Below are 24,325 nucleotides of genomic sequence, written 5' to 3'. Positions count from 1 at the left end.
AATTGTGTAAAATTTACGGAACAATTGTGTATAAACTACGTAAAATTCCCAATCGACAAAAACATTTTGAAGAGGTTGAAAACTGAATTCACGTAAAGGCCGTCGGTGGAAATCCTTGACGTACATCTTCGCTCATCGACAAATGAAAAAAGCAAGAAACACTTAATGAAGGAAGAATGTCATGCATGTATCATGAAAGACCAACAGTAGAAAATGAACAAAATAAACAAAGTGGCTGTGTGACACGGCTTTTAGCTGCTTTTCTCTTGTTGTATAAATGTTTACTACGACCTGTCGCCTGCAGTACGCCCGTAAAAAACATTGAATGAAGATTATCTTTCAACAGATCCAACTTTACTTTATGTTGCACAGAACGCCTGTGTGTCACGTATGGTTTTGCTGTTTTTTTTCCTGGTGACATCCCGCATCCTCTGATAAACATAGTTGTGTCTAAGGAGGCTTTAAACTTTGGTTTTCTGTAGAAGATATTCTTCTAAAGCCTAAATCCAGGCCTCGAGAGCCGTCCTCCTGCTGGTTTTCCACGAACCCTGCCTCATCTGCTGCTGATTAACTGGGTCAGGTAAGGAACTTGAATGGCACGATGGTTGGAAAGCATGTTAGACCTCTTGGCCTGGATTTGGGCACCCCTGAATCTAAAGCGATGTTGCAATCCATTGAGTCAACTTTTTCCAAACCGCTGACCTGTTATTTTCACATCGGACCAGTTGGAGTTACCAACTTTTTCATTTTTTTTTCTGTTCCAATACATCCCACTCATGCAGACAACATACGTTGTTACTGGCTGTCATGATCCGCAGCCTTTGTAAGTCCAATACGGTGAGCCCTCCACTAGTCTTTGTCGGTACATCGCCATGATTTGACAGAAATTGCAGATTTGGTTGGAACTATTCCTTTGTGGGAACGGCATACTTGGATGGGTGATGGATGTGTGCCGGTGTGTTGCGTCACCGCCGCCCTGACACTTTTGGCACATCAATGAAACCATGGTCATTAGCCATACTTTGCAGCTCCTCCATCGCCCTGTTTTGGCCCCAATTTCTTTTCCCCCCACTTCTTTCTCCTGGACATGTGGGTGATGAAATTCGAACGCAGCTTTCATCTTTTAGGGTTTGTTTAGAAATTACACCATGTGACAGAAGGACCCGATGCAAGCAAAAAGACGCTGAAGGTCCGTAGACTTCAAGGGAATTTGTCAGAGATCCTGTTAGCACAGATAAACGGCAACGGACTCATTGAAAGCCACTTCCATCTGGAAAGATTGAACTTTCCGTGCACCCAGAACCAAAAATTCATACTCCGGGAAGATCTGATCCGGTTTCAAAGTGAGGAGGCAGCAGGCGTCACATGTGGGGAAGTCAACGAAGGAGCTGACTCAGTAGTTCTTGTTTCCCCCTGGAGGGACCATCTTCTCGTTTTGTGTTTTATTTAGACCTATTCTCCACCAATCGAATCTCACACGGCTGACCAAACATAGCTCCCCAAGTTGTTGTTGATCACTCAGGAGGAGCTTGTGGCGGTGCACTCCAGTGCTTCTATCCTTTCACATGCGCTTAAAATGCCAAATATTCCACCAGACACCTCCTTACAACCGTTACACGCTCAAGTCATCAGAACTTGTCAAAGTAAAAGTGTCCTTGGCTTTTACTCTGAAAGTACACCCACCTGGCACTAATGGCCTCTCTGTCAGCGGAGATAAAAAAATAATGTCCAGTGACCGTGCCATTTGGAGCAAGAAAGCTGTTTGGATGAGGAAAACTGCAGCGGAAGTGTCTTTGCCGCCGCCGATCTAGCCCCGTTATGGTTATACATGATTTTCAAGCACACCCTCTTTACATATGCCGGCGTGGTGCCCGTCTTCTTAAAAAAAATAAAAAATAAAAACCCAAACAAATAAAAGCAGAGGAGGCATTGATTGGCATCTGTTCCTCCAGGATGGAGCCGGACACCTTCCTCCTAACGGTTGAGGATCCCAAAGGTGCCATCGGCCTCGGCTGCCCCCCCTCACACAAACACACCTCCCCCTTTTAATTTTATTTACAGCCTCAGCCAGGCAATAACGGATAAAATTTATGACTTACTTTTTAATTAGAAATAATGTCTTGTAGAGTTTAGGTGATGGATAGTTTAATCAATATATAGACTGTGGCTGGCCCAATGATAAACGCCACTATTGACAGTGTGCCGAGTAGCCTAACTTAACACTTTGTCTTTTTGAAGAAATATGGAGTGTTTTGTTTGTTGATGGAAACTGCAAGTCACACTGTTTTCCTCCCGTCGGCTGAGTTTTTCAGCCTTTTTGCTTCCACTTTTTCACTGCCCATTGGCGAAGGTCCTTTCAAAATAAAGCTCTCGGGAGTTCGAATTCAACATTTCGTCGACATGTCGTCGACCACGTTCCCATCAGTTTTACATTCACGAGGAGCGTACGATCGGTTCTTTTTAAATAAAAAGACGCCGTCTTACTCAGGAGAAGATTTTATAAGTCCCACTTCCATCATCTTTTCATTTATTCTGTAAGTGTTCCCAGTGGTCCTTTTTAATTTTTGATTATTCTGGTTTGGCCAAAATCCAAAAGGTTTTCTAGGACATAGTTTCTGGAGATCGGCAGTAGTTTGAGTTGTGGTCGGGACCGTTGGCATTGCTGAGAGCTCTCAGTTCACATCCTGCTGGCTTACAATTTTTGGGTAACAAATAAAAACTAACATATCTTTTTAATTTCTCTGGGAATTGTGCCCCGCCCAGTGTATTCTCCACGTCATAAATATCAAACTGCATTTCATTCGTCTGCTCCTGGTTCACATGGATTTGAATAAAGAAATACTCAGACATGTGATTTTGAGCTAATATTACTTTAGATATGCCCTCCATCATCAGAAAAATGCCACAAGAACACGCTAACATTTTCTTCAGAGTGGGTCTTTAAGGCTTCATTTCCTGTTTTTTTGAAAAAAAAAAATTCTAGTGCAAATCGGATAGAAGTTAGCGGGCTCAGCAGATAAATGAGAAGTGGAACTGTGGGCGCTTCACCGCTGAGCTAAAATGTTGTCAGCGGCAGATCATCGTGAGGCGTTTAAACACGGCTGCTCTCAACCCTGCGGGTCTTCTTCTCTCCAGATGATGCCAGGCATCAATCTGAAATGACAAGAGTCTTTAAAGTCTCAGGGCGTTTATGTCGAAGCGGTGAGCAGGCGCGCGTGGAATCCACAGTGAGCCACTTTCCTATTGTGTTGCATTGTTAGAGTCAGAAGCTCCATGACTTTTTCTAATCTCTATAAAGTTTTATCAAAGGTATGATTCAATACCTGTGTTTAGAATTATTTCTGTTAATGTTAGTTCATTTGACTTCAATGTGATATGGGATGTTGACTTTTTCATAATTCCAGTAAAACCTTTATTTTTGGGCCTAAGTGCAAATGAATTGATCCTAAACTAACTTTAATTCGCTAGTGTTCTTGATCATTAGCATTCTATTAGCCATTTTGAATTTTTATATTAGCTACAACTTATATAAACTCTAATTTGGTGTAAAATAATAATTAATTTTTTATTTAATTTGAATTTATAATTTGCAACTAGCATAAACTGTTGACGGAAGGTACCATATCCGATATTGAATGTGGAAATTGGACTAATGCAAGAAAAATAGCTGGATCCGAAATCTGAATCTATTGGTTTAGTCCATCTGACCTAATATTGCTTCAACAAGTGGTAACTACCAGCTCTAGAGGGGTCAAAGTGTTGTCAAGTAAAAAAGCAACACAATCTTTTTGACAAAACACAGCAGGGTTACAATAAGTTCACGAAACGACCGCGCTACAATATTTAAGTGCTACAGGAGTGACAACAAATTTTTTTTCCAGGGGACGATTTTTAGTGACGCACTTCAAACTAAAGTGTTGGGTTGTTTTTTTTTTCTTTTCGCCTAAACTTGTTGTCATTTTTCACACAAATATCATTGTCAACTTAATTAGGAACCAAAATGTACCTTTTATGTGCTGGAAATAATAATTTAGCAACAGTGGAACTAAGGCTAAGTGTGCCGCTAATAATCTTCCCCTGCAAACACGAGACGACAGAAAACCTTAAAAAAGGCTCTGAAATAGATCAGGTATGTTCACTTTAAAAAGGAAAAAATGTAAAGGCAGGAAAATTGATGAGGATAAATGATGAAGAAAAATGACAATAATTTAAGAAAAACGTTATTTAGTGCAGCCATGGCTTTGCAACACTTGTGAAATTGCTAAAATATGATATTTCTAAATTATGTAACTTCTAAGTTTTATATATAAATATTTATATACGGTCAATTTTATGACTTTATCTCAGAAAACTTTCTTGGGCTTACCTATTTATTGTAAAACTATACTTTTTAAAAAGCAGCTGTTGGGGTTTGGGGTTCCGTTTGTGTTTCATCCAACTTCCTGTCTTATTTTGAAGGTTCTCCCTACCTGTCTTAGTTTGACTTTTACTTCCTTTGTCCCAATCTCCCCAGATCGTTTTCACCTGTGTCTCGTCAGTCCTCTGAGTAAATATGTCACTACCTTCCTCTTGTTGCTGGTCCATACTGTCTACAGGTTCCTCCCTGTGAGCCTATTTACTCCGTCAGTTGCTTCTCTGCTTTCCCTGCTCAAAAGCATTGTTTAAAAGAAAACAATATTCACACTTTAAAACAAGTTTTGATGAAGTAGTCTTGATTTTAAATAAATGGTAATGAAACACTAGTATCCTAAATAAAAGTTAAATTGAAACAGCTGTTTTCACAGAGTTAAAATACCACATTTAAAAACATTTTGTTTATTTCAACTAAAAAGTTTGTATGTTTTAACATTAGATATGTTTAGATTATTTACTAATATCTAACAAAAATCTAGCAAATTAGTTAAGAACCTTTACCTCCCTGCTCAAAAAAACAGACAAACAAAGGAAGTTTGAGATTTTTTCAAATTAAAAGTTGGTGCTTGAATATCAAATTCATCTGAAGTCTTGTTCTGTTTAGCCCTAAAACTGCTTGTGGCCAAAGTTAAAGTTAATGATGACTTTTTTTAAAAAGTTAGTTTAGAAGGTGGTTTGCCTTAAAGCTACAGTCTTGGTCCTTCATTTTCTTTTGAAGGTCACCAAGTTTTTTTGTTTTTTTTCTCTAATCCAGACCACCTACCAGTACAAAAATTCTAATAAACGGGATTTTCTTATTCATATGGAAGCCCACACCAAGATCATTCCGCCTGTCCTATAAGACGAACAGCAGTGGTTGTCTTTCTCACTGATTAGCGTTGCGTTCACTGACCAAGACAAGTAGAGGGCTTAGTAATAGCTTTATGCTTTGTGCACATGCCCTCTGAAATAGAATAACCATGAATGATATAGATCCCGTGCTGTGCGTCCCAGTAGTCAATGGTTAACTGTTCTCGGGTGATTAAAGCATCTGAGCCCGACCGGCCGCCCTCCTGGAGATCTGGACCACGGTGTGTTTTCTCCGCGCACAACCGCCCTCCCTCACCCCACCGGCCTCATTTCTGCTCTTTCCTCTACCCCCCTTATTGTGCTGACATGTATTAGCTTATCTATCCCTCTGTGTGAAACACAAGCTTGGAGATAACTCTGAGAGCAGGGTTACTCGTGTTCATACCTCGGTATGCTCTAATTCCCCCTTTTTTTTCTTCTCACTCAGACTGCAGGTGGCCCCGTGCCCGGACACAGACGGCCCCACCCCCTATCAGAGAATATAGACTTTTAGTCAACGCTGCCTCCTTTTGTTTTTCCACGAGTGCCGGTAATACCCCGGTATGAACGCGCGTCGCCAGTGTACACGCGGCTAATCGCGTAGACGAAGCAAAAACACGGGGCTGGTGGGTTCGGAGCTTTGACTGGGATTAGCTACACACTCTGTCCTCGTTTATTTGTCATCATTGGCCTCGCTTGACTGACGACTGGTATGCACAAAGCAAACATCATATTAAGGGAATCTTTAACCACGGTGAGCCTTCACAGGTGATTGCATTTCGCTCAGAAAAGCGGCTTAGCCTCACTTGTCGCGTTTCTCAAACACTGACCTGGTTCTTCAGATTTTGGTAACGGCGCTGATGGAGTAGCGCGCTCACTAACTGCCCTAAGGGGGCATCGCCTTGCGACATCAACTGGTCTTGTTTGTTGGTTGGGGTCACTGGCGGCCGCGATCTTTTTTCCAGGCGGTTAATTAGAAGCTAAAGCGAGACACGACCCCCAGGACGTTAAGCACCGTCTGAATAATGAACACCTGGAAACGGTAAAGAGCTCGTGCATTGCATTAGGACTCTGAACTCCTGTGGTCTTTGTAATTGTACTCCTGTTACACCCCCCCCCCCCCGCCGCGTCTCTACAGGTCTCTGGGAAAATATGATTTTCTCAAATGAGACTCAAACACATTTTAATGCATTTAGAGGTGCTCATGTCAATGAAAGCCAAATCATGGTTTGGTCTGAATAAAAGACTAATGCAGGAATGTCAAGTGCCCTGGATTTTAAAAGCAAACAAGACACACACAACGTTTTTGCTTTTTTTTTTCCTAAGCGTGTCACCCATTTTCCGAAGTAAAAACCTATAAATAAGAACATTTTATGAGGACTATTTATGAATTCACTGTGTTCTGATGATGAAAACTTGGATGATTTATGAAAAAAAATAAATGTAAACATGTTTTTTTAATGACAAATTGTTGAAACACAATGCATTGTGGTCTATATTTGCCAATCTTGAGAGCATTGATGAACCCTGGTTTTTCAGAGCGACTATCAGGACACTGAATTTGGAATTGTGCTTTCAGAGACCAGGGAAAAACGACAAACGCCCGATCTAGTGACGGAGTAGTAAGGGAAGTTGGACAAACTGTATACCTTGCTTTTTTTTGACAATGGGCTGTGCTTCCCAACTTTATTGATATTCGTCCTTACGTCTTTAAAAAAAACAGACTGGTATTTTGCAGAGACTTCTGGGAAGTTTTTAGGGGCACTGGATTTTGGAATTGTATATTCGGACTCTCCGGAAAAATCGCAGACACCCTGTTTAGAGCATTAAGTAGTGAGTAGATAGAGAACTCGGACACAACAAATGTCTCGTCTCTTTCTCCACTATTGGAAGAATTCCCCACCTTTTTCTTGACGTTTTTCCTTACGTCTTAAAAAAATGCACACTGGTTTTTCTACTGAGACTTCTGGGATATTTAAAGGGCACTGGAATTTGGAATTGTAGATTTGGACACCTCAACAAATTGGCAAAAAACAGCCTATTTAGTGCACTAAGTAGAGAGTAGATAGGGAATTTGAACACAACAAATGTCTCACTTCTTTTTGACAATGGACGTCAAGAATCCAATGCTCACTGGTTTTTCCACAGAGACTTCTGGGAAATCTAAAGGGCACTGGAATTGGAACTGTAGATGTGGACACCTCAACCAAATGGCGAACACCCTTTTTAGTGCACCAAGTAGAGAGTAGATAGGGAATTCAGACACAAAGAATGTCTCATTTCTTTTTGACAATTGGCAGTGCTCCCCAACTTTTGACATTGGTCCCAAAATCCTTATAAAAAAATCTAAACAAATGCACGCTGGTTTTTTTCACTGAGACTTCTGGGAAATTTCCTGGGCACTTGTTTGTAAAATATTACTGGTAGATTCTGAGATCCCCCCAAAATATAGCGATTGCACTAACCAGGGAGCAATACGGGAATTCGGACACAACGAATGTCTTGTTATATTGACATTTGTTCCAACGTCCTTACAAAATAACCCAATGCACAGACTATGCAAGACTATCAGCTTCTCACACTGTGCCTTCTATTTATTCCCTACGCTCTTCTATACATAAATTAAGTCAGGATGAATCTTAAAAGTGTGACTGAGGGCGATGCCAGTAAAGCAGAATAAACAGGGTATTTCAAAAATACAACCTGTTGTGGGTGTTTGTGTGGCGGTTTTTATTTTATTTTTATGAGCTTTGGCGCTGCAAATTTTCTAGTGAAACGCGTGTCACCTGGTTGTTGGTATTGTTCCGCTGGTGGCGGCAAAAACAAAGCGGCTCGGGGGCTGCTTGTGTATGCTGAGAGGGAGGCAGCACAGGTGGAGCGTGGGCTTCGCGGCTAAAAATACAGACCCGAATGCAATACATATATATACATGCCGTATTTAAAAATAAATAAATGAAATATTCCATTCAAGCTGCAAACTCTCATATTCCTGGTGCAGCTGCGGCGTTGATGCGAGCTGACAGGGATTTTTATTTCATTTTCCCGGCGTATGAGACCTGAGATCGGCTCCCGTCTGCCATATCGTAATCATTTGGCTTGACGCCTTGATTTGAATTGGGGAGTACGCTGCACATGGAGTAGGCCGGGTGTGATACAGCTGCTCGAAAGGCCGCATTACTGTACCAACTGCCTGTTTTTTTTTGTATCTGTAGGTCACAGTGCATTGGAGACGGTACAGTCTCCCCTTCCTCCTCCTCCTCCTCCTCCTCCTCCTCCTGTCTGTGCTGGCAGTGAACACACCTCAGTGCACACGGTCCCTGGATGCAGTCTGGCAGGGCTTAGTGAATCATCTTCCCGTCACAGGTGGGGGAAATACAACAGCGGGATTGGCAGTCCTGAGGTGGCGTCTGGCCCACACTTGAGTGAGGTGTTTGGCTTGTTTCCGCTGGAAGTAACAATATCTATTTATTCATTTTTTTTTATTATGAAGGAGAAAAGAATGTAGTTTGGTAAGTTTTAGATTTCCTACCTAAAAAGAGCTCCAGCGAAAAGCCCTTTTTATGAAAAGACGAGACAATTTTTTAATCCGGCGAATTCTTGCCCCGAGTCGTTCTGTGTGTCTCCCCTCTCCTTCCTCGTCACCCTCCGCCTTTGTGGCGAGAGGCCGTTTCATCTGAGCTCTTGTAGGAAGGTGGCAGCGAGGGGCCGCTGATCAAAGCCAGACTCCTCAGGGCCAACGAGGGGCCGAGCCGGAGCAGCAGATGTTTACCCTCCTCCCTTAGCACCTCAGTTACAGCTATCCTTATTTAACTGGTTCTGGCTAATGGCCCCTCGCCGGTTTCGGATATACCGGATCGCTTTTCATCTCTTGTGTGTGCGGAACATGGGATTGAATGTGAGGCGGCGGGGGTATCTTGTTCCTCGCTGACACTCTTATTGTGCTCCTCTGTGAATTTCAGGCCAAAAGAATCCCTTTCACTGTAATTGGGTGTGAATGAAACACTTGTGCTTGGCTATTGTCTACAATGCAGTGTTACATTCATGCCAGTGGTTAAACACGGCAAGAGTTAGTGGCAAACGGGGTTATTGTGGGGAAAAAAAATACGAAGTTTAGAAGAGAAAAAAAACAAAAAAAACAAGTAGGAGCCACGCTTTTCTGGAAATGTGGCAAACAAGATGGCTTGGCAGGAGTTGTTCTTTTCCAAACACTAAAGAAAAAAAATGTGCAAAATATGAACAAACAATGGGCGCAAAGTAGGCAAACATTGGTTTTTCTAAAAAGAAATTTCTAAATCTGGTCCAGATTCTGGGTATGTTGTACACAAGATTGATTGAAAGATTTGGTGGGCCTAATTGCGCTGCGCCATCTGCCCTAGTTGCAGAACCTGCCAGCCATGTGACAGTTTCCAACAGGCGTACTGACGAGCAGATGTGCGCAGGACTGAGTGCACGTGTGGATTTAAGCACGTCAGTCCCTCTTCACTTTGTGATCACATCTTTGTTTCAGCGATTTCAAGAGGACAGCCGTGACCTGAATTACAAATACCTAACACGCAATCATTAAAAACTCTAGCCGCACACTGCACGGCCTAATTCCTTTACAACTTTTGGCTACTTGATGATGAAGAAATGGTTATTTTTGGAGGAAAAGTCGCTAATAGTAAGGTCAAATATCAGTGGGTCAAGGTTAATTTCTAGCCATCTGCCATGTATTTATTACTTGAGTTCCACAAAACCAGTTAAACAGTAGAATAAAGGTGCAAAAAGATGTTTTTACCAAATACAGAGAATCCGTTCACCAAGATATGGAATTTATGAGGAAAAAAAAGGATCAATTTGACAATTTTTGTGAAAAAGATTCTTGTATTTATGGTTAAACCGTTTGTGCAGTTCACTTAATTCCAGCGGGTTCGTAAGCGCCTCCAACTGCATGGCCGTGTCACACACCGTTTGCACACTTTTTGCTTTCGTTTTCATGATACATGCATGACATACGTAGTTCATAAGTGTCCATCATTCGTCGGTGTGCACAGATGTCCGTCAAGGGTTTTGTCTTGACGTGAATCAGGTTTTTAAGCTGCTCAGAATTTTTAATTTTTTGGGAAAATAAGGCTTTAAAGTGCAGCTTATGGTGCAGAACATATGGTACCTGATATTCAGATGTTGGTTCCTTGAAAAACTAGATATAAAAAAAAAGCCTTTCCAAGGTTTCTTTTACTGTTAAATATAAAATCCAGCTCAAATCTGTTGTACAGTTTAAGAGCCCCGTTCATAGTCCCAGTATTGATTGCAACAGAGATACAAGCCGCTTAATACAACAGTAAAGCGACTCATTGAAAATTTACATTAGGGATTAAAGTTTTAATTGGTGACCGCCCTACAGAAGCGGCATCTGAAGTGATTGAGAATGCTTCGTCACTGCAAAATGGTGAGAATATAGAGAGATGGGGCTGAAAATTTGTGGTAATCGTCGTCAAATTTGCCTCTTTCTGTTCTCCACCTCTTCCTGCATCCAGGCACAGAAGACAATATTGGCATGTGTTTCATATTCTGCATGCTCGTATCCCCCAAGTCCCTTTTGTAATTATTATTCAGTAGATGCACTGCTTGGCACAAGGACAAAAGTTTGCATAATTTGTGCAAGGCCGTCATCAGTTTTTGAGAAATGGCCCCGGCTTTTTCTTTTGCTTTTAACTAAATAGATGCACGCCAGGCTGGACGTAAAAACGGCCGCGAGGAGGAGAGGCAAACGTTATTCATACATTAAAGTCAAAACAACCGGCTAGAGTCGCCGCTTCTATAGCCTGGCCGTGTCCGGCTCAAATACATTTATTTTGCTTGTTGTCGTGATTGTGCTCCTTTTTCCCGCAGGTGGGTAAAAAAAAAAAAAAAAAGTAAAAATAATACTCAGAAAGGCACTCGCTCTTCCTCCTTAAACAAACAAAAAAAAAGCTTCTCAGATGAAGTATTTGGAGATAAGCCGCGCGTGATAACAGAACACCATTCCTCAGTTGAGCTCCCTTAGGGCTCTCACCTTAAGACGGCAGAGTTATTTCCAGCGCACTGTTCACAGGAAGAGTTCCTCTGAGGACAAAATAAAGACACGTTACTCTGGATCCCAAAAGAAAACGCTCTAAATTGCCTTCACTGAAGGGAAGGACGATAGATACATTCTAATTACTGCACACCTCTACGGTTCTCCTGCGAAATCCGTGGGTTTTCTATGGAGTCGCTTTTGTGCCATCCATTCCAAGCGCAAGTTTTTGAGCTCCAAAAAATCATTTTGCACTCGAAACACGCAAAACTATTTTAAATATGTTCCATCGAAACAATTTTTCACTTGAGAGACATTCATTCTCTTCTGTCCTGGAAAAAGAGCAGGGCCCTGCGATGCAAATATGCCATAAAAGCCGGCCAATCACAGGACATCAATGTGCATGTCTGTTAAGATTTCAATTGTTTTGTTTTCACCCATGTTTGAGTTTAAAGGGCTTTTTTTTTTTTTTTAAACACGCAGCATTTTAAAAGTTTTATGCTCAAAACAATTGGAGCGTTTCCATTGGCTATGAAATTGCGCAAAAAATTGCGATGATAAATTTGCCAAATGGGGAAATATGGGGAAATAAAAAATTTTGTGCTTAGAGGAGTTTTTTTTTTTTTTTGAGACTTATTGAAATTGAAGTATTTCACAAAACTGCAATGGAAAAAAAACGTGTTTTAATTAAATGAGTTATGTGACCAACAACCAGATCTTTGTAGGAACTGGCTGCCACAAAAGGTCCCACAGCGTCACTCAGTTCAGGATCCTCTGTAAAATCACCAACCACCGCTTCCCGAAAGGGCTTCATCCGTAGCCCCACCCACATGTAAGGGGCTCGTCACTCCGTGGCCTGAGTGAGACGCCGATGTGCCTTTTGATAGATGATGATGAGCGCTAGTGCTGCGGTAGAAATTTCAATGTATCTGCCGTTCTTTTAAAGTATTGTTTACATCCATCGCCCTGTTTTTTAACAACATAATTTTTTATTGCAAAATTTGTCTTTTTCCCACATTTGTAGATATTCCATAACGTTTTGGGCATGTGTGTAATCGGGAAACGCTGCTAGTGAGTGTTGCGCTTGGAATGATGGCATAAAAATCCCTTCATGGATTTTCTCGCTGCATTGTTCCTTGGTTGGGATTTCAGGAATAAATTCTGCTTTTGTTGCCAGAACTGGCAGAAGGTTCTGGACGTAGCTCTTTTGTTGGTAATGCACAAAAACGTACAATCGTCGGTTTTGCATCCGAATGGGCCATATTTGGTGGATGTGATGCTGATTTCTGACAGTAAACAGGAAAATTGAATAATATCAGCTTTCTTGTTTTGGTCTTTTGGATTCCTTTCCTCTTGATCCAAATCAATTCTGGGTAAGCTGGATGAGCTCCCTCTTGAAATGACCATTTGTTTTGATGGTACAGGACACCTTTAATCAGTCCTGCGACATTGATATGAGAGAGAGGGGAAAAAAACATCAATTTGAAGAAACTTCATCATTTGCTGTTTGCTATTATTATTGCAGTCGATACAGCAGAAGGCCCATTAAATGAAGTTCCACGTTTCCAAGCAGACCCAGCTCATCAGTTTAGGCTACTTTTCTCTACACGCAGACATAGTGTCTCCATTTAAACCTGCTGTTTGCATCTGTGCAGCCAATCGATAACCCAGCGGAGCGTGTTATCTGTACGGAAACCGCTGCAGAGATGACAAAAGAGCAAATCTTTGGAAAAAGGAAGCTTTTTTTTGTTTATAATAAAAAAATTTCAATTAAGAGGTACTGAAGTCACATGTGAGATCAACAAATTGAGCCCCACCTTCTCGTTTTATTAGCGTCAAGGGCGAGAACGAGATAGGAGCGCCGTAAAACAGGTATTCTAGCAGTGCTCTGGGCCGGGTAAGGAAAAACAGATCGATGTGCTTTACTCGGTTAGAAGACCCTGGAGATTCACTGCCTGACACTCCATAAAAAGCTGCGTGTTTTTTTTTTTTAAACCAAGATCTTAGCATGCATGAAGGAATACAACATGCTGCACGCGTTTTCATAGCTGTCAGAATACCAACCTGTCTACGAGAAAAGAGAAATTTAATATTTAGTCCCAACCCCACAGCCAACTTCACTCTCGCCGTCCACTGAGCTGTCAGATTTGACTTTTATTAGAGGAATATGAATCTAACGCGAGGCACAAAATGACTAACTCTATTTCGCCACGAGCTCCGCACCGAAAACCAATAATAGGGCGCTTGTAAAACACATGCCCGCATAGCTCAAGGCTGAGATGAGTTTGTAACCTTTGCTGGCATGTTTAGGAGGTATGCGTTTGAAAGCACCGGTGGCGATAGCCCGAGGATACGTCTCCTTTGCTGCTTTTTTCTTTTCTTTTCGGTGTCTGCCAGACACAGGTGGAGATCATCCCTTTTGTCCATCACTGACAACGCAGCTGAAAGTGGATATGGAGCCATTATGGCCTCAAACACCCATTGGTCGCCTTAAACACTTCCAACGCCAGCACAAAGTCCAGTCTATTTATAATTCATGCAGGCTTGACATATTATCTGCATATTTAAACAATGAATGTCCCACCCTTCTTCTTGCCCCGCCCCCCTTTTCCTTTCTAATTCACGTAACCCATCTCAGTTGTTCTCTGGCGGTTTGGAAACGTGACCGAGGAGGCTGTATCAGAGAGGAACGATGAATGAAAAGCTGAGCAGATGTCTTTCATTTTTTCATTCTATGTATCGTGTTGCAACTGTAACCCTTTAACACAGGAGATGTCACTGATGATGGTCAAATAACTCGTAGACGTACTCTTTGACCATAAAGCCAGGCCTTGAGGGCCGGCCTCTTGCTAGTTTTCCTGACTTATTTGCTGTTTATTACCTGGATCAGGTGTGTTTAGCCAATAAGGAGCTTCAATGGCAGGATGGCTGGAAAACATGCTGAACTTCAGCCCTCGAGGCCTGGAATTGGACCCCTCGGGTGTTCATTGTGAATCTGATTATTCAGATTAGAAAACAAAAAAGACTCTTTGCGCCGTTGTGCAACATTTACCCTCCCCAACACTTGATATGTAACACAAAACAGTTTTGCGTAACACAATCTTGTCGCTTTATCTCTGCAACAGAATCAGAGAAATTTCACAATGATCATGTAAAGGCCTTGTTACACAGACCCTTCATACGTGTTTCGGATGTCACAGATGAAAATTAGTCATACAATAATATACATGGAAAAAGTGAGAAAAGTTGTGGTCTATACATAAAATTTTCCCAGATGGATCACAAAGGAACCATGATAAAACCATGGAAGAAGTACGAATAAACGTAGCAACATGTACGTGATTATTGGTCTGCTTATTTGAAGTTCGTTAGTGATTTTTGTGTCCATTAGGTTTTTTAACGTGATTTGTGCTTCGTATATGCAATATAAAAGTTATACAGCAGTGGTCATGCGTGAAAAGTCTGTTAGACATACATGGAACGGTCGTGGAAAGCCACAAATTTGCGTAAGCATCTAGCAAAAAATCATGCACATTTGCCGAAGATTTGCATGATAATTGCACGTAAACGACGTAAAATAGCATATATTGCGTGATTGCCAATTTTGAACAGCTCAAAACCTGTTCACGTAAAAACCCGTCCACTGAAACCCTTAAAAATTTGCGCGCTTCGACGAATGACGAACACGAGAAAACACTTATGAATTATGTAGATCATGCATGTATCACGAAAGACTGAAATTTTGTACATGGAAAATGCACAAGCTGTACGTAGTGGCCGTGTGACATGGCTTTACGTAGTTCACTACAGTAAGGTGTCACATATCAGCGCAAGACTGCTTTTCTCTGCTTTAGAACCCGCTGGAATTAACTGAATTGCGTGAATCGTTAGAGTTATGCTAGTCGACAGAGTCTCAACACTCTCCTAAAGCTCAGATGGTAAAGGGTTAATGTTGCGTTCACACTGAACGCGATGCGCTAATCAAATTTGCCTCCTGTTACCTTTCTTTTGATATGTGTCAAAGTCACTGGTGGAAGCTTGTCCAAAAATATGTTCATAAACCTGACGCCCATGTGACGCATGTGGGAGGAGCTAACGTCAAACTTTTTCATCCTCAAAGCATTGACTTAAATTTTTGTTAAATGAGACTTGGTGTCGTATATTTCTGGTCAGACACCAACTTCCTCTTTATGATCAAATTTTTAATGGTTGCACTATCAACATTTTAAATACACATATATATATATAAGTCCCAATATCACTGGGCTTTTAGAGTCCTTGGTATAACCCGGCTTGGATTTGAGCTCACGACCTTCCAGTTACTGGGTGGACCCTCTACCACAAGGCCACTGAGCTGGTAAGTCCCTGAATGGTCAAAGTTCGACCTGTTGTAACCTTTAATTTGCGTTCAATGGCCGCACAGACCTGAGTAGGGATGCTTGAACGCGAAAATATTGGAACGCGTAAACAGCAATACGCGTAAATGCGTATTGCTGAGAACGTAGCTTAAGGCTTGACCAGTTGCCGAAGACACTGTGACAGGCTCATTGTTAACGACACGCAAAATAATAAGAAAACAACTTAGCCAGGTCCTTAACAAAGAAGAATGCAAGGTTTCCAAAACATAAACGTGAGAATTGTAGAAAAATAAAAAAGTGTAATTGAAAAACTTTTAACATTACAAAAGCTGCAGATGAACAGGTGACCTAAATCCGATTCTCTGTCTGACCATGTGACATCGCCAAAACAATGCCGCTTACATAAACCATGATAAAAGTTTGCATTCTGCTCATGTTTTTCCTCAAGAAGCTTTATTTGCCCACCGGGTGAGACATCATTGCTCATCGTGTTCGTTTGAAGTTGATGGATGTACTTGGCGATTGTTTCCTGTCATGCACGAGGACGATGATGTACTTTCATGCCTCTCACTTCCAATTTAGAGATTCAAGTTTTGGTTCTGGACTTGACAACCGAGCTGTGCCGGACTGCTGATGTGCGTACCTTGAGTGCAAGCTGTGGGAGTCGCAAATAGCACTTAAAGAAACAGAAATATGGCACATCTGGCTAAAAAAAAAAAAGGTTGTCTGTTCTCTGAGGTTGTCGTTTCAGTCCCTTCTGCCTGGTTACTTGGCATCCTATTCTCATTTGTCATTATGCTGTTTCCAATCATTGTATTTACATGCTCAGAAGTAACCTGGTTACAGGCAGCTTCCTCTAGCGTCTATTCCTTAAAATAATGAGAAACTTGGGCTCTTTAATCGGGTTAAGGGATTATATAATTTTGCATAATCTGATTTCGCAGTAACCAGATTTTTCTAAGTAATCAGGTTACTTAAATGCACTTTAATATGAGGGGAAAAAAAGAGAAAAAGTACTCATAACATCTATCTTTTTTGTATTTTGTACCATTATTGCACTTCAGCTGCAGGGCTCTTTTCTTTAATGGTTGCCAATGACTTGTTTTTCTCGAAACTAGAATAATCCCAGTGATGTCAATCATAGATCAGACTGTGTTAGTTCAGGAATTATCATCTGATGCATCTTGAGTAAAGCTGGTTCTGATTTCTGACGGCCCAAAATTACGGTAAAGAGAACGACAGAAACGTGATAATGCCTCTGGGGGAAACTTGACGAGATTACATTCATGAGATTTGATGCTCGTAAGTATGTTATTGTTTCTGAAAAATGCATTGGAATACCTCCCCAAAAAGCCCTGTGAGCTCGTATGGAGGGATATCTTGAGATTTGGAGAGAAATGAACAATTGTTTTGGTTGCTGGCTAATTTGGAATGTTTTCCCCAATCTGTCATATTATAAGTACGGTAAGTAAAAAAAAGAAAACATTTTCCACACACAAAACCACACTTCGAAGCCTTAATGTTCAAAAAACCACAGTGTACCATGTTTACTCTGGTTGTGTTTACTGATTTTGAAGCAATTTTGAGAGGTACACAGTGCTCTGTCAAAATGTCAGTCCATCTTTTGTTTGGTTGTGTGCATGTGCTAATGTGTAGCGGAGTCGAACTGTGTTACTAACAAGGTTGGGAGTTAGCCTCTGTTTTTATTTTGTGCTTATAAACAAGGTTACAGAAATTGTTAATCGGTAACTCTGCTAACTTGTAACGATCTTGTTGGTATGTTTTTTTTTCTTACATGTTACTAACAAGATTGTGGGTTAGTGTACTTACAGTAACAATAGTTTAAGCTGTATCAGTCTGTCTTTTTACTCGTTGCAAACAAGGTTGGGGGTGTTACAGGTAATATGAATACACTAACACAGCTAACGCTTCTGATATGGCTAACGTGTAGCGGTGTTGGACTGTATTTTTTTTCACGTGTTACTAGCAAGGTTAGAAGTTAGTGTACTCGCAGTAACATTTGATTTAGCTGTATAATAATGTTTTTTTTACTCGTCGCAAACAAGGTTGGGGGTGTTACAGGTAATATGAATATGCTAACACAGTTGACGCTTCTGGTATGGTTAACGTGTAGTGGTGTTGGACTATTTTTTTTTCTTCACGTGTTACTATCAAGGTTAGGAGTTTGCGAAGTCACAGTAACGTTTGTTTTAGCTGTATCATTCTGTTTTTTTTACTCGTCGCAAACAAGGTTGGGGGTATTACAGGTAATATGACTACACAAACGCGGCTATCGCTTCTAATGTGGCTAACCTGTAGTTGCGTCGGACTGTATTGCTTTTTACGTTTTACTAACAAGGTTGGGGGTTAGCGTAGTCACAGTAACGTTTGTTGTAGCGGTATCAGTCTGCTTTTTACTTCATTGCAAACAAGGCATTATGATCACACTAGCACGGCTAGCACTTCTAATGTGATTAACGTGTAGCGTGTTACAAACAGGTTTTAGAGTTTTTGTGAACTCAGTTGTTAAAATCTGACTGACAGACTTATCTAGGATTCTTGTCTCGCTTAATGTGCCTTAAAGTTTCTGTTTCTTCAAAGAAATATGTTTTAATATTCAATAAATATTAGATTTACAATTTATCGTTATTGCGATATCAAGCGAATAAAAAAAAAGTTCATTATGCATTCCACCAATCGGATGGACTCCTTTACAGATGGAGCCCTTTTATGTTAGATACTCGCCTCCTATGTAGATTAGGGTCATTTGGAGTGTAAAGGAAAGTGTGTTGACTCTTATTCAAATGAAACTGTTGCAGTGAAATAGAAATGATCTATTTAGTTGTTTTGCTATTTGTTCATGTATCGCAAGTTATAGTGATCAATAATCCCAGGTTTTCCTTATATCGTGCAGCCCTAACAAAAACATTTGAAATATTTCCTTTACATGAAAATGTAAGAATCTTCTGAAAACATTCTTTTGACATTATAATGTAAAACTGTTGTAGTAACCAAACATACAAAAAATGGTATAAATAAATAAATTCTCTTTTCTTTTTGAAGAAAAAAAAATGTCAGGGTTTTTTGTTATATTATGGCAACATATAGCCATGAGATGTTGCATTATTTTTGTTTTTTTGTTGGATTGAAGCCTTAATGGTGAATATTTTGGCAAAAATCTGCAATGAAGACTTCAAACTATGGTTACCCACTCTGGTCATCTTTTGATCTATTTTAGAAGCGTTCCCAGTGGTCTTTTATTTATATTTATTTTTTTAACCAAATTTAAAAAATAATTCTTAAAACCGGTGTTGTCTTCTAGGATGTCGTTTTTGCAGAGCAACAATAGTTCATTCGATCTTCGTCTGAGTTGTAGGCGGGACCCCTGGTGAAGAGCAACCCTGCCCCTCTTCTTCTTCTCCTTGTGGCTGAGGGTTTGTGCCTAATTTTTATGTCACAAATACAATATATTATATATTTTGTAAGTATATATTATATATTTTTCAAACATCACTTTTTCGTCTGCACCCATGTTAAAAACACTAAAAACACAATTTCCATTGGAGTGGGTCTTTAAACAAAACTTTATCATTCTTTAGGTTTCCATTTTCCTGCATCTCTTTCCTACCATAATGCTTCTTCTCTTCCTTGATGCTGCTGTCTTATACGTTCTGTTGTGACCATACCTTTATTAACTTTAAATTAGCAGATACATTCAGACTTCGTAGAGTTTCTTCTATCATGTCTGCTTTATTTGGATCATCACACCTGTAAGTAAAGACTTGAATTTTCAGTGAGGATTTCGTGCTTTTTGTTTCTTTTGAGAAAGGCATTTGTTGAATGGAAAAAAGAACAATGTTGATGAATAAATCCATCAGGGGAACAGATCATGTTAGATGTTTTGGAGATATATGCGGGGAAGCAGATTGAGGTGGCTTAGACACATGATGGTGTTAGTAAGGATTGGAGCTACCAGTAGGGGGACGAAAGAGGACGTTCAGGTATGTCGACACGGAGGACCTGAGGGTGGTTGGTGTGGATGAATGCAGACAATAGGATTTTAGATGGTGGCAGATGATTCCCTGTGGCGAGCCTTAAAGGAAGCACGCAAAGATAAAGCAGATTTGTGGAGAGGAACACCTCACACGGAGACAAACGCTGACAGCAAAGACTCACATGTCAGAAAAAAAGGGGCATGATTGATTGGTTTCACCTGTCTGCTAGACAGCTGGCAGATCATTTAGCTGTAGAAAAAAAAAAAAAAAAAAGTACAGTCAAAAAGCTAACAATGCTTTGACTTAGTATTACCACCACTGACCTCAAAGACTGTATTTCAATGCAGCAACATCCATCATAGAACATGCTGTCCAGTTATCGACTGAGACTAAGTAATTTGTGAAATAAAACTAGCAGGAACTGAGTCTGGTTGATTTTAGTTGGATCCACATGTAGGATGAGTCAGTGATAACGCCCGACAAGATTGTCAGATTATTAGGCAGAGGTGCTAGCCAAGGTCCTAGATGAGACATATCTGCCTGACTCAAATTTGAAAACCAGGTCCCCAAACCAACAGTGCTGTGAGGGTCAAACAGAGCGGTACCTGGTCCCATTTTTTAAATACAGCTACACAACGGAACTTGCGGTTCTGAATTTTTCATACCATAAGGCACACTTAAAAGCCTTGATAAAAAATAAAAATGAAAGACTTTATTATTGATGTCGAAACGTGTTTTTATGTCTTACAATCGGGGACAGAAGTTAGCGTAGTCACCATAATGTTTGTTTTAGTGGAAAAAAGTCTGGGTTTTTTGAGATGCAAAGAAGGTTGGAGGTTATTGTAAATATGTTAACATGGCTTACATGTTGCAATGTCAGACTTTTTTTTAACATTTTGCCAACAAGGTTGGGAGTTAGCGTAGTCTCAGTAACATTTGTTTTAGTGGGCATTTTGTTTTTATGTGTTAAACAAGATTGGGAGTTACAGGTGTTGTGAATAGGCTAATGCGGCTAATGCTTCTAATGTGGCTAACATGTTGCGGGTTCGGACTGTGTTTCATATTTACGTGTTACTAACAAAGTTGGAAGCTAGCATAGTCAAACTGTTTTGTTTTTTTTTAAGTGGAAGAAATTTAAAGCTGCAGTTAAATGACATCATCAATAAACAAACACAATTCCAGATACAAAGGCTTCGACTGGAAAGATATGAAAACTCAAATAAATCTGGCAAATTTCTAGCTAATCAGCTTAAAATTAATAAAGAAAAATCAACAATCACTTCGATTATGGACCAAACAGGGAATGTCACCCATGACCCGGTAAAAATTAATAATGCGTTTAAAGACTTTTATCAAAACTTATACACTCCACAGATCAATCCATCAGAACAAAGCATCAACTCATTTCTCAACAATATAAACCTGCCCAAGTTAAATGAAGATCAAATCACAAATTTAGACTCTCCGCTCTCGTTGTCTGAGCTTCATGAAGCTCTGTTACTTATGCCTAATGGTAAAGCACCAGGGCCTGACGGCTTTCCTGCAGAGTTTTATAAGGAATTCTGGGAACAACTGGCACCAACGTTTTATAAAACGGTAAAATTTATCAATGAAAGCCAATCTCTACCACCTAACATGAACTCTGCCAACATTATCCTTCTTCTAAAACCAGACAAAGACCCCACGAGTCCTTCAAGCTATCGCCCCATTTCTTTAATTAATGCAGATGTAAAAATTATCTGCAAAGCACTAGCACAGAGAATAGAAAAAGTCACTCCTCACATAATTGACTTTGATCAAACTGGATTCATCAAAGGCAGACACTCGGATGACAATGTCCGCAGACTCGTTAACATAATAGACTTTGCCACCATCAAAAACCAGGAAATGACTATACTATCACTGGATGCTGAAAAAGCCTTTGATAGAGTAAATTGGAAGTTCCTCATTGCTGCCCTCCATAAGTTTGGGTTTGGAGAATCATTCATCAATTGGATCAAAATATTATATCACAACCCCAATGCATCAGTTAGAACTAATAAACAGACTTCCAACAGGTTTTTTCTTGGAAGAGGAACTAGACAGGGTTGCCCACTCTCCCCCTCTCTTTTTGCAATATTTATCGAGCCTCTAGCTGCAGCAATAAGACAGAATGAGAGTATTAAAGGAATTAAAACCAAACACAGCCATCATAAAATTAGTCTCTATGCAGATGACATATTACTGTTTTTAAGTAATATACATTCTGTAAATGAAACGGCAACAATCATTAATGAATTCTCTTCTATATCAGACTATTCCATTAATTGGAATAAATCTGTTTTATTACCACTGAACAGTAATGCGGAGCAAGGACTCACAATACCAGTTAAATCAGGCAATATAAAATATCTAGGTATTTATTTTTCCCCCAAAATATCAGAACTGGTGCTGCTAAACTACACCCCATTACTGAAAAACATACAGGACGATCTAACACGCTGGACCAACCTGCCTTTGTCCCTTATGGGCAAGGTAGCCACGGTTAAAATGAAAATCTTACCCAAAGTTAATTATCTCTTCTCAATGATTCCCACACAACCGCCATTAAAATGGTTCAAAACATTAGACTCATCCATATCAAGCTTTCTATGGAACAATAAACCTGCAAGAATTAGTCTAAAAACTTTAAAATCTGCAAAAAGCTGTGGAGGATTAGAATTACCTAACTTCCACAATTACTTTCTTGCAAATAGATTACAATACATCTTAAAATGGTTAAAAAATAATCCAGAAACTAACTCATGGTTAGACTTGGAACAGGCGTTATGTGGAAAGATCAACCTGTCAGATCTTCCATTTATTAGTCAAATAGTTAAAAAACAGGATTGTTTCAAAAGTATTAATATAAATGCCACTTTAACAGCCTGGTGGGAATTTCTCAAAATATCAAAATCATCAATTGAACCGTGCAAAATGACACCCATCTGGAACAACCCAGACATCCTCATAAACAAAAAAATTATCCACTTCCCAGCTTGGCAAGCAGGGGGCATAAAACAACTAGAGCACATAATTATTGATAGAAGATTCATAACTCCCCAGGAACTTCAAGACAAACATGGAATATATAACTTCTTGGAATATCAGCAACTTAAATCAATTATTACTAAAAAGTTTAAATACAGAGACAACGATTTAAAGCTACCAGATGTAGTTACCACTCTGATCAATTTCTCAATGAATAAAACTCTCTCCAAAATATACAAACTTTTATGTAATTTAGATAACAATATTTCACTTCCGACAACAAAATGGGATGCGGATTTGAGCATCAGCACAGATGAAAGTTTTTGGTCAGAACTTTGTCTAAACACCTTTAAAATGACAAAAAATCCAAATCTGCAGCTAATCCATTTCAAAACTCTTCACAGAATTTACTACACTGGACAGAGGATGTTCAAGATGGGTCTCAGTAACTCAGACATTTGTCAGCACTGTGACAGTAATCTACCCGACAATTACATGCACGCACTATGGTTCTGCACGCCTGTCCAGGCTCTCTGGCAGCAGGTATGTGCCGATCTATCAGTCTGGCTTAAGGTTTCAATCACAGCTTCACCGTCACTTTGTGTGCTTGGTGACAAGAGTGCCATCGATGTAGAAGGAGGATTAGGCTCTATCATTTTCATAACTCTTTGCATTGCTAAAAAAACTATTTTAATAAATTGGAAAAGCAAAAAAAATATAAATATAAGTCAACACAGAAATCTGCTGCTTGATCATATCAGCTTGGAAAAAATGTCAGCCCAAAGTTCAAGTAACTTTGAAAGAATTCGGTCTCTCTGGTCTCCCATAGCTAACTCCGTGACTTAGGGGGTGGGGGGGGCCTGGTCGTCGCTGCTCCTTGCCCTTCTGCCGTGGGCCGGGGTGGGGGTCGGGGCCTCCGGTGCCTGGCCGGGGGTGGTGGGGGCTCCGTTGGTCGGGGGGTCGGGTCCGGCGCCTGGGTGGGGCGGCCTGGGGCGCTGCGTGGTCCTCTGGGCTTGGGTGTGGGGGTGCGTGGTGGGGGGGTGGGGTGGTGGTCTGGCTTGGCTTGGGGGGGTGGTCCCTTTGCCTGTGCTGGGGGGGGTTGGCGGGGGGCGCTGCTCTGGGGGGGGGGCCCAGCGGCGCTGGATGGGCTTCCCGTCTACACCTGGGGCTGGGATCGGCCCTTCCCTGGCTCTGGGGCGGGACGGGACAACCCTCTTGGGGCCCCCGGTCGCTCTGGGTGTCATCCGCTTCGGCTGCGGGGTCTGGGGGTGGGGTGGGGGTCTTGTCGGCCCTGTCCTGTGGGGGGGCATTCTGGGGGAGGGGGGGGGGCACTATTGGTACGGGGCAGGGGGGGTTGACGGGTCGGGGTCTCCGCTGAGGCCATCGGCGGTTTCCCCGGCCGGTTGGCTGCCTCGGTCCCGTCGAGGCCTGACCAGAGCTCTTCTAGGGCCGGCGTTTGGGGGTGGGGGCCTGGGCTTGCTCCGGGGGGGGCCGGCGCTTTCTGGCTCCCCTCTCTCTGTGTGGGGGTGGTGGTGCTGGGCCTGGGGTGTCTGCGCCTCCGGGGGTGGGGCCCCGGGGCTGGGTGGGCCTGGCCCCCTTGCTGGGGGGGGGGGCGGGGGATGGCTGTTTGACCACCGGGGGACAGTCTATCATCTGTCCCCAACTTACCCCCTTCCTCATATAACCTC

At 41.2% G+C, this 24,325-nt stretch overlaps 1 protein-coding gene across 13 annotated transcripts in view; it reads left to right on the top strand.

Annotated features, from left to right (window-relative positions):
- The window catches only part of LOC101165348 (adhesion G protein-coupled receptor L3), a 315,502-nt gene that overhangs the window by 45,209 nt on the left and 245,968 nt on the right, over window positions 1-24,325 (top strand). The window contains exon 3 of one of the 13 annotated variants that reach the window (XM_023948939.1): window positions 8,454-8,604. The exons of the other annotated variants lie outside the window; for them this stretch is intronic. The gene's annotated coding sequence lies outside the window, so the exon portion shown is untranslated. The remainder of the gene's footprint in view (window positions 1-8,453; window positions 8,605-24,325) is intronic. 13 annotated transcript variants of the gene reach the window in all.

This window comes from Oryzias latipes, chromosome 18 (genome assembly GCF_002234675.1).
Source record: "Oryzias latipes chromosome 18, ASM223467v1".
NCBI lineage: Eukaryota > Metazoa > Chordata > Actinopteri > Beloniformes > Adrianichthyidae > Oryzias > Oryzias latipes.
The sequence above is the reverse complement of the archived record's forward strand: the minus strand, read 5'-3'. Positions and strand labels throughout refer to the sequence as shown.